This window comes from Perca fluviatilis, chromosome 23 (assembly GCF_010015445.1).
Source record: "Perca fluviatilis chromosome 23, GENO_Pfluv_1.0, whole genome shotgun sequence".
In the NCBI taxonomy this organism is placed as follows: domain Eukaryota; kingdom Metazoa; phylum Chordata; class Actinopteri; order Perciformes; family Percidae; genus Perca; species Perca fluviatilis.
In genome coordinates, this window is record NC_053134.1 from 4,699,396 (window position 1) to 4,711,514 (window position 12,119).

Genomic DNA, 12,119 nt, shown 5'->3' on the forward strand with positions numbered 1-12,119 from the left:
CTGTTTACCCGCAGAGTGTGACTGTTTAGGCTTTAACAAACTCCAGCCTCCGGTCTGCTTTAGAATAGATCACAATGTCCACAAGGATACATTTTTATCAAAGAGCTGAATGCAGGAAATTGTGAAAAGGAAGTGCATTGTTAAAGACAGGAAGCGCAGATGAATGTGGCTGTAAAATGGAGCAGCTTTTATCATTAAATGACCTCGGGTGGAGCCCCATCCTGTGCCACGGATTTAAGTGGCCTCTATCTTTCTATTCATCACCCCGACTCCTTTTCCTTCTGTTGGCCCATCGCTGTAATCCCAAACATTGCTGCTTCTTCCTACGATACATTTTGGAGGTTCGTTTACACCTGTTCCACACGAGTAATGAAGAAGTTACAGCCGACACAAACACCTTTGGCATCATTGATCAAGCGATCACACGGACTGTTAGTTCTGATACAGTGGTGGAATGAAACTAAGTACACTTTTAACATACTTATTATTAACTCATAAAAGGAAATGCCAATGTGAAATGACAAAAACTGCAGTTCTTCGAATGGCCACTTGAAGCTGGCTCAAAAAGGGAGTAAACCCCCATGGACCCCAAGGGGGGTAAGCTTCGCTTCAGAACTCGAACCTCCTAAGGCACCATTTTGATGCTACAAAACGATCACCTCCCGTTAGCATCCCATTGACTGCCATTCATTCTGACGTCACTTTGACAGCGAATAACTTTACATCTGAAGCGTTTAAAGACTTTTTTTGTCCGTTGTTTATTTCTAAAGAAACACGACAATGTATAAAAGGCTCCATTATCTTGTACCTCACGTTATGGCTCCGTAGCAGACGCTTTTTTTTAAAATAGGCTAACGATTGTGTCATAACCACGCGACTTACTGTCGCACAGTAGAGGAATTACCGTATAGTACAGGAGAAGCTCACAGGTAGTTTGGACTTACATTAGCTGTTTAAGTTTAATTACTAATGTTAACTAGCATTTTAGTTAGCAATAATTAGCCTGTGTCTATGTTATCTCCTTACATATACCTACGCTCTCCGTCTCTGTAAGATTGGGAATGATTGAGATTTCTCTTGGCACAGCTACCAGAAGACTTCACACTTTCAGACAGGTTGCTCACGTCTCTCAGTTGGAGGCTGCTAAGTAACGCTCAGCCATCACCGGAAAAGTGCTTCTAATATCCTAAACTGGTCTCCTTCCAGAACAACGGGATCTGTGGTCATGTTAAATTGCCCAACTTTACAGCAGAATTAAACATGTTTACAGCCTGGTACAAAAACGGTTTGGATCTCTATAGCTAGGCCAATTCCCCCTTCCATGACAAGTGTAGAACTCTCCCGTTTAAATTATATTAAGGCTTAAAGTTATGCATAATTAACACCATGACCGCTTTGACTGACAGGTGGCTGCAGTCACAGGAGGTGAGCGTAGACTGCAGGCTTCATTCAGCCCGCCTCAGCTCCATCCACGCGCCACCTATTTGCCCATATTTGGATTACGTGGGAGTTAGGCGAAATCAGGCACTGCCAAGATGGTGTCAAGGAGCCACCGGGAGCCGCCCACTTTGAGCTTCATTGAGGTTGGACACTTATAATCTTTGAATAAATAACATTTTTGGTCAATAAAATGTCAGAAATAAAAGCATCAGAAGTTTCGATGGCACAAGTGGTTGACTTTCAATTATTTTGTATTTACTCAAGGCTATTTGAGTAAGACTCTGAAAGTCACAACTACACTAAAATAACCATCTCAGAACTTTCGGTAACACTTTACTTGAAGGTATCTACATAAGAGTGACATGACACTGTCATGACACATGAACCCTAACCATAACCCTAACTATAACCATAACTTGTCATGACAAAAACCGAATGACACTTCCTAAAAGAAGCGTTATGTCATCAACGTTTATGACTTGTTTATGTTTATGACAGGTTCATGACAGTGTCATGTCACTCTTATGTAGATACCTTCAAGTGTAACCGAACTTTCTTCCCTACTATTAGTACCAGATTACATAGTTCTTGACCTTTTTAGCAAACCTCCTAGGAGATTATTGACCTATGAAATAAAGCGTTTTATTTTTAATATTTAATCCGCATCGTGATCCAAATTTACATGAAAAGACATGCCAGATTACTTATTTTATTTGAGAAAATAGTGCAAAAGCGTGTCTCTTGAAAAAAAAGTAGAAGACAAAAACCTCAAAAGTCAAATGTGTGCAAATCGAGCACTTCCACTGTTTATGTGTTTACGTGCCATGTGTCTGTGCGTTCAGGAAGTGGTTTCCCTATCGCAGACCTCAGGCCCCGGGGACGGCTAAATTTATCTTATGTTTAATGTAAATCTGTGGTTCTACAACAATGTACCATGTTCCTACGTGCTGCTGCGGCAGAAAGTACTTTTACATGGGTAGATGCATGTACTCTACATGCGTATTTCCATTTTACTTTATTCTTCTACTCCAATACATTTAAGATGAAAATATTGATGTTTTTACAATACTTTTACAGATAAAAAACACAAGATACATGTATAAAATATGATGCATTTTACATGTTAATGCACTTATAATAATCACTTTGAACGAGCACTCACTTACTTTTGATACTTAACCCTTGTGTTGCAAAAGATGTTAACACTTTTGTCCCGGTATAGAGCAATACTCTAATGGAATTAGTGGGCTAAAGTCAGTCAAACCTCGACTTTCTTCCAAATAACACACATTTTATTCATAATATTATAAATACAGGCCTATAGTGTGTGAAATAGGTAACAAAACGATTATGTGGTGACCAAGGTGAATTGGTTTAGTCTTGACTTCTGGTCCTGAGTGACAGTGTTGGGGGATTGGAAATCTGTTGATTGTCGAGTGCCAAATGAACACAGAGATGGACAGGAAAAGGTCAAAGCAATTAGGTGCCAAATTTAGCTTGAAGGGGGTCTCGCCCAGGGGTGTAAATCAATGTAGAGCCGCTACTGATAATTTGATACTATAAATATATCTGTAACTATACATATATATATATATATATATACACACTATATATATATATATATATATATATATATATATATATATATATATATATATATATATATATATATATATATATATATATATATATATATATATATATATATATATATATGCAGCGATGGCCGGATCCCCTTTTGCTGATGGGACTGCGCCCTGAACCAGGCCTCTTGCATTTTTAAACAACCAAAAAACCAAAACTAGGGGAAAAAAGCAAAATTTTCAGAAAAAAAGCAACATTTGTATTGCCTACATTGCTTACAATATCATCTCTCAAAAAACTAAACATATTAAGTGCATTTAAGTGCCATATTACATTGTTTTTAAAGATTAATTTTAAAATTAAGTTGTGCAACTTAACTTTCAGAACTACAAGTTTCAACCTGAGACTGATCTGTATATACAGTAGGCCTATATGTAAATATTAGTTATACTCAACCTATTTTCATTTATATATTGGATTATAATGTCACACAGCTCTGTTACACTTATGCTATTAGATCGTTGATCAGCTGTTTCTCCGTAGAGAGAGAGAGAGAGAGAGATTAGCTGTTTTTCCGAAGGGATAGTCAACGCGTCAGCTCTTTAGATCAGATTGTGGTCACCACTACGTATTTTCTTGTCTTTGTTTTTGGTAGTTGTTGTGTTTGGTGTAGTTTCATCGTCCATACGACTGTTATTTACTTTTGTCGGTCCTCTTCGTCGCCAGCAGCAGACTGAGCCGCGTCTGTGCAACAGTAATAATGCTCCGTGCGGAAACACCGTCCGTCAGCGATACAACGTTGGTAACATTGATTTAACGAAGCTTCGAGGCAAGTCATTTTGCATCGAGGATTTTTTGTAATCGAATTATACGAGTTATTCGAGGAATCGTTTCAGCCCTAGCTCCAACCTATCTCTCCGACCACCCCCCACTCCCCCCTGAGGTTGACCAGTTGCTCCTTGTGGTCCCAAAATCAAGGATAAGGACAGAGGAGACCTCACCTTTACAGCTGTAGCCCCAAAACTCGGAAATGAGTTGCCTCTACATGTTAGTCAGGCTACATTGCCCATTTTTAAATCCCGTCTTTATTCTTAGGCTTTTAACACACTAGGATAGTTGCCTTTTGTATATTATTGTCTTTTTGTCTTTGTAGTTCTATGTTTTTGTTATCTTTGATTGTACAGCACTTTGGTCAACTGTTGTTTTTAAATGTGCTTTATGAATACATTTGGATTGGATATAAGGCCCTTGTTTTTATATGTAAAACATTTTTACGACATTAAAATACATTACATTTATGTCAAAAAACTGTAGTGCAGTAAAAAGTCTTCCTCTGAAATGTATTGGACTAGCAGCATAAAGTAGCTTTAAATGAAAAGACTTCACTTAAGTGAAGTACACTTTCAATATTTGCCAGAAAGTAAGTAGCACCATCTTTAAACCATCAACCCTGCCTGCATCCTTATATGTTGTGCACGAGTAAAGATGTAAATCTTCATCTAAAAACATGCCACGGGGACGTGCCCCACAGTTCCATAAAGTAAGATATATGAAAGGTGTTCCTTTAAAAGAATGCAATAAGAGTTATATATTAAGAACATTAAAGTGCCAAGAAGAGTTAAAGTAGGCTTGTGTAACAAGGAGGCTTTCGTTGGACTCTTGACTCTGCAACACGGAGCTGATGTTCTCACATCTGGGAGCCATCCTGATGAATGGGTTTGTAGAGGGTGGCGGTGTAAACGGAGTGTCACTGTGAGTTTACATGACAAGATTCTCGTAAAACATGACTGGCAGGAGGCTAATGAGAACCAGCAGCATGAGGGCAGCAGGGGTCGTAGCCCAGCACTGATCCCGGGGAGAACATGAAAGATTTAATACTCCACATTATCTTATATTATATATCACTTAAGTGAAGTACACTTTCAATATTTGCCAGAAAGCAAGTAGCACCATCTTTAAACCATCAACCCTGCCTGCATCCTTATATGTTGCAGGTATATGTATATGTATGTATGTATGTATGTATGTATGCATGTATGTATGTATATATATATATATATATATATATATATATATATATATATATATATATATATATATATATATATATATATATGTATGTATGTATATGTATTATATATATATATATATATATATATATATATATATATATATATATATATATATATATATATATAAATACCGTTCCCTATCACAGGAACAGCGTAGGGTGACCATATTTTGATTTCCAAAAAAAAAAAAAGAGGACACTCGGCCGGCCTCGAGACAAACCCAGACAGGCTTCTCAGAGGTTAATGAACATGCTTTATTATGCCTCAATGGTGCAAAAATAACTTCTGTAATAAAATAAAAATAAAAATCTGTAACAACCTGTAACAAAATAATAGCTCTCTTTTTAAATAAATAAATAATATGAAATAATGTTCTAAATATGACCTCTTCTGTGTTAGAAAATCCATCTTCAACAAAATATCTCTTAATACCTTTTCAATGTAATAAGATAAATAATAAAGACACTGAAACATATGTGCCAGCTTTGCACACGGTGCACTCCGCCTCCCACTTGTCCGGTCCCGATCGGGACGGTACGTGGGACATTTTGTTTGCTGTTCAACTGTGAAGCTGCACTAGCTGCACTAGTCTTGTTTTAAGGTCCTGCGCAGGCTCCAACGCAGAGCTTTCGGGAGAAGTGAGAGTGACGGCGAGCGAGTAGTGACTCTAGAGTCACAGTGAGAGAAACAAAGTGTCTCCCCTGTGTTTTCTGACCACGGTGGGAAATCTTTAGCAGGAAACGCTTCGGCATTTTGTGTGCAATGCTGCTCCGCTGTCTGCTCTGGTCCCGGTGTATGTGCGCGTCGCAGAGCCGCCCACAAAGCAGCCTCTCGGGAATTACATCACACGACAAAGTACCGTAGTATTGTGCAAAGCACCAGTCAATGTAAGTACACGCTTAATGGTCCCATGAAAAACAGTGAAAACCGGACATTTTCATGAATTCATACCCTCCCCTCCCCCGGACAGTAGGTAAAAAGTGGACCTGTCCGGGCAAAAGAGGACGTTTGGTCACCCTCGAATAGTGCACAATATAGTGTGTTCGCCAATTAGCAGTGGTGTTCAAATTCTCCGCGGTAAATTTCATTCACTATATAGTCCACTATAAAATACCCACAATGCACAGCTAATTTGAGTGTACATACAATGTTAACCTACATTTTACTCCCGTATCCCACAATGCAATGCAGCCGAGTTTTCCCTGAGTATATATAATAATGTCTGTGTTCCATTTAGATGTAATTCAGCCATAATAGTTATCGCCTGTACTTAATCTGCTACGACACGACAAAATGTCCGATGTGTAAAAGGTCCATACAAATCATCAAAGGGGAAGGACAGACAGAACCACACGCCATGTTTAATGAGCAACAAATGTCAGCATCATGTATCAGTCTGTCAGTCGTTGGGAAATCCAGTCCATATAAGCCAATAAATAGCAATCAGATTCCCATTTACAACCTGCAAACTGAACCTTATCTGACAGGAACTATAAACTGTCCACTGGAAAGATGCCCACATACTCTGATCAGACCACGGTGAGCCGAGTCGGCTGCATCCTGTGTGGGCGCTAAAAGGGCTTCATTTAGGCTCTCAAGCATCGGCTTCAGTAATTCACTCAAGGTTTAAACTTAAATGGTGCAGATCAGTGACTCACAAAGATGTGTCCAATGAATAGGGCTGCCTAATTATGGGAGAGAGAAAAAAAAAAATCATAATCACGACTATTTTGGTCAATATTGACATCACGTTTATTTAACAAGATTACTCACTGTCTTTGGAAAGATGCGCATTTATTGAAGTTAAAAAAAACAACAGGGAAAACACCTTGAACTGTGAAATTTCCCTTAATACAGGGGTTTTCCTGCAAAGAGGAATTTTTGGCGTCCTCCCAAAGAGGTTTTAGCCAACCCCAAAGGAAAATCACCAGCACCAAAATTACAAGAATTGAGAGTAAAACAAAAACAATTAAAATCCTCTCTAAAATGTGTTGAAGAGCAATTTACCAAACAACAGTTGACTCTCCCTGTGATTTATTTAAATATTAATATTATTTTATTAACCAGTTTTGTTGATTGGGGTTTTACTTACTCAAGCATAATACATTTTGAATTATCAAATTGCCAGAAATGACAGGTAAATGCATAGATTTCTGTCAAATAAGTAGGGCTGCTCCCTCTTAGTCGATTAGTCGACTAATCGGTCGTTTTGGTCTTAGTCAACTTAGATTTCTTTAGTCCATTAGTCATGTTTTATGCTTTTTTCATGCTCGAAGAGTTGAGTGTACAAATAAATAAGAATTCAATACATTACATCTATGTTATTTTGTCTTAGTTAGGAAAGTAATGTTTAGTTAGGAAAGTCTGGTGCCTTTAGTCTCTTCCACATGGTGGAAGGAAGGTATAAGGTGGAAGGTATACAGTTTATTATTAATTCAACAACGGTATCAGATCGGTATCGGGTATCACAAAGCCCAGGCATCGGTATCGGGACTGAAAAAGTCAGATCGGATCATCCCTAGTGTAGGTTTAAGAGAAGAAGGGTTTGGGTTAATCTGAGAGGCCTGTGGGGCTTCATTCAGCCATAAAAGGTTGGAAACCACTGGTGTAGATAGAGAAATCACTTCTCTGCTGCATTCATTTTCGTTAAAGACCTGTCCAGATATTCATCAGAGTTCAGGGATTTTATAGAAACTCTCGGAAAAATGGCATGAACATCACACAGATTTTAATCAAATATTTTGCTTTATTTGAAGATGTCTTTATATTACCTGACAAATGTATGCACGTCTATGAATGTATTAGGGAGGATTATGAAATATGAGACGTTTAAGACAGTTTTTGAATAACAAAAAGGAACTTGAGAGGTATAATAATCATTAAATAAACACGTTTGACCTGTCTAAGATACTGTCTACCCCTCCTTCCTCTACTCCCTCACTGCACAAATCACCAGAGCATGTTCCCTTCATGAAATCCGGGCAGTATATGGACTTTATGTAATGTTGAACTTTTTAGAGGGGTTAACTTAATAGGCAGGTCATATACAGAAATAACTACATAACAATGTGCAGGTGCATTGTGGCTCATGGAGCGATACTTAATCATCGTAATGGGTTTTCCATAAGAGCTATGGACAGTGTTCGGCCTGTGACTCCTGCTAACAGAAAGAAAAGGGAGTGAGACTGATTTTTTTTTTTAACGACACTACACCCAACCACACAGATAGAAGTTGGTGTTTTCAGAGTACAAGACCCTTCACGACCTATCAGATCAGAAATGTTAAATGAAATTTACAGCTGAAGCCATGTTCTGTGCAGAAAAAACTTTAAACGTTATGTGTTCAAAACATAAATCACAATAATACCATCTAAATTTATGAGCAAAAAGCACAAATAAAGTGCAGTACAATGACAGGTACTTTAAAAGCAAAAAATAAAAAAAAAAAAAAAAAAGCAATACAGGTTCACCTGGGAGTGATGCTACAAAAATACAACAACAAGTATGATTGTATCATTAAACCCCAAAGGCTACATGGGAATTAAAGGTCCCAGTAGCTTAAAGACATCACACACACACACACACACACACACACACACACACACACACACACACACACACACACACAACATAGACACACAACATACACATAATTACAGCCATTCCTAGAGATAAGGAGAATTGGCTATTAAAAGTTAAAATAGTAAGTAGACATATTGGTTTTAGATGTTTTGAGATATCCAACTGACTTTTGCCTCTCTCCCAGTACGGTTGTGTTATTTCATCTGTGCAACAGAACAATTGCAACAGAACGCAGTTAAGAATAACGTACAACGGCTCCCTCTAGTGGTTAACTGAGGCTGTTGCAGCGCTAAATAACCACACTGTGGGCCACATGTAGCTCCGCTGTATAATTATGCTTCTACACAACAACAAAAAACATGCATACAGCAACTGGTACTTCCTGTAAATTAAAGTATTTCAAATGTATCAGTATGTACTCACTGTGCAGTTTTTTCCTGTCAGTTTTCCTATTCTATCTGATGTTTCTGTATATTCTTCTGCATTAATGTGTACCGGTATGTCGCATTTGACTGCTGTAGATGTGATGATGAGGCTATGCTCATTTGAACTCCTTTATATACTGTTGTGTAGATTCAACTACAACAATGCATCATTTTCTATTAACGTCGGCATATGTTTGTAGCGTCACTTGAAAATTCAAAGTGGCGGATTTAGGTGGAATAAAAATGGTGGGACAACATTTAACGTTAACGTTACTTTGCTCGAATGCTATTAGCATCTAGCTAGACTTTACACATTTTCTACAGTTAAACACAGGTGATAACGTGAATGGGCGCATACCTGTTCTCCTTAGGTTGCTGTGTATGCTCTGTCAGTTTGGGTAAAGTTAGCCATGTTTGCCCAATTTTACCGCGTCGTCTGGCTGCTTTCGTGTTGGGTAATCCTCTCAGAAAGATGCCGGAGGTCCTGAAAGCCTTTTCTGTTACAACCCCAATCCGAAGAAAACACATGGGAACAACATAAAACCGTCTTCTCCGACATGCTAAAGTTAGCAGTTAGCCCTTTTTGCTCCTGGATAACCCTACACGTTTTTATACCAGAGATTTGGTTTATAACAATATCCCGCCACTGGTGGGCACCGAGAAGTTTATTCTCAAGCTTTTCTTCTAAAGACAGACTTTTAAATGTCTTCTGTGGAAGATAATCCATGGTTAGCTACATGGTAACCGCACAGATATGATCTTCTGTTAAACAAATACAAACGTACTAACGGCGGCCAGTAACTAGCCAATGAGGACATCGGTGCTTTGGCAAAGAGCCAATCAAATTGCAGCGGTGCAACAGCCAATCTGCTTTGAGCATTCGTATTGTTGTTTTCCCACACTTAGGGCACTTGACCTATGCACTTGACCAAAGATGATCTAGTGTCTCAAACTATCAGCCACTAATAAATTATAAATAACAGCAGCTGAGGATTCTTGATGTCATTTATGAATCCAAAATTATATTAATTTCCTGTGCAGGAACATAACTAAGCTTATTTACTTAAGTAGCCTACTGTACTTAAGTATAATTTTGAGATACTTTTGTACTTAAAGTATATGTTGATGCAAATACTTTTGTACTTCTATAAAAATAAGATTTTAAATGCAGGACTTCTAGTTGTAACAGTGTATTTGTACACTGTGTACATTTGTTTTGCTACTTTTACTTGAATACTTCTTCCAGCATTGTCTATTTCTAAGTTACAGTAGCACTAGTCTCGCATTACCAGACCTATCTGTCCACAGCGCTGTGGAGTAAGGTCTGGCTCATAGACTTTATCATATTAATGGACAAAGCATCCGTGTTAGGGCGTGGCTATGATGTGATTGCCAGTGAAAGTGTGTAACGTAACATGGCTCCTCCCTCACTCTTCCCTCTCACATCCGCAAACAGGATGGCTGCGCCTGTAATGGCAAACTCGACGACTCATAGCAGATCTCCACAAACCAATGGGTGACGTCACACATGCGCTGTCCAAAAAAACAAACGTTTGCATTTCTTCAAACCAATCACAATCGTCCTGGGCGGCGCTAAGCTCTGGATGCAGCGACGGCGGCTCTGCTAAATAGTCTCGGGAAGGAACTCGTTTTGGTGGAACATTTGCACCCCGCAAAAGAAAACGACACACACAATATTAAATGAAGGTTACTGTTCACACCATACAGTAACGTGAGTTATTTAAATGAGCTGATACATGGTTAAACCTCATTAGCTCATACCAGTGTATCACCGTGTGTACTTCGTCCACAGCAATCCCACCAATCGGTCCCAAAACATCCCAGTTAGAGAGGAAATTACATAAACATATTATTTTAAATCATTCCCCGAAAGAACCAAGCAGGCCTGACTTTTTGCATGAACCAAATATTCTTCAAAACTGTACATTTTCAGCGTGAAGCTTGCTGCTAGTTCAAAGTTTGTTGTTATTTCCCTGAAGCCAACGGAGTTTGAGAACGGTAACACACAAGAGAGCGGAAAGAGTACTTTGGTTGACCCAGACTACAGTAAAACTAGAACCAGCCTCTCCTTTTCAGATGTAATTTTTCTTATCTAAACATATGAAGCGAGCCACACAACATACTGCTGAGAAAATCTTTGTTCCGAAGCTGTATTCTTTAGGCCGGCTACACACTGGCTGCGTGGCGTGGGCGTGTCAGCTGCGTGGCGCGTCCGTTTTTATTTCGGCTCCCACGTTAACAGGTTAGAGCTTACAAACCGCCTGCGTGATACACACGTCTCAGGCGTGGCTCGAGGCGCGCTGAAAACGCGTGCACGCTAGAAATAGAACCAACGGCTATTTTTTACGTGACGCGCAAGCGTGTTGGAAGCATTTCCAGGAAAAATAGAATTCAAAAAGATGTTTATATGTCATTTTGACACAAATACATATTAATAAATGACATTTTGATGTTTGAAAGTCTCTAGGTTTTGATATAAATGCAGATATAAATGTAATTTTAAAAAATAATGATAAATAATGATCGATTTTCAAATATTGCACCGGTCAATACAGAACAAAATATTCTGGAGCCTATTTTGCCGTCAATACTGCAGACGTTGTCTTTGCTGTAATCAGATCAGAATATATTTATGATTAACATTAAGTATACTACTGCTTGAGTGCATTTTGTCAATGGGAACAGACATGTGTACAGACAAGGGTTAGCAGCAGCAGCGCCGCGTCAGACACATTTCTGGTGTGAAAACAGATAGAAAAATCCACGCAGCCGCCACGCAACAGAAACGCCACGCTCACGCCACGCTGCCAGTGCGTAGCCGGCCTTACTTATTAGAATTGTTACCAAATACCAATGGGATTTTGAATGAGCGGTTTGGTTGTTTTCCGGTCTCTTGTCATCTCTCTATTATTTACTACCAGTGAAACATCAGCCAAAATGTGTGAAAATCACAAGTCTGAACTACGTGGAAATAATGAACAACATGGCACCAGAA

At 38.8% G+C, this 12,119-nt stretch overlaps 1 protein-coding gene across 2 annotated transcripts in view; it reads right to left on the reverse strand.

Annotated features, from left to right (window-relative positions):
• The window catches only part of srgap1b (SLIT-ROBO Rho GTPase activating protein 1b), a 112,824-nt gene extending 103,256 nt beyond the window's left edge, over positions 1 to 9,568 (reverse strand). The window contains exon 1 of one of the 2 annotated variants that reach the window (XM_039791699.1): positions 9,462 to 9,568. The gene's annotated coding sequence lies outside the window, so the exon portion shown is untranslated. The remainder of the gene's footprint in view (positions 1 to 9,461) is intronic. The other variant, XM_039791700.1, reaches the window with a different exon arrangement.
• Positions 9,569 to 12,119: the final 2,551 nt, after the last annotated feature.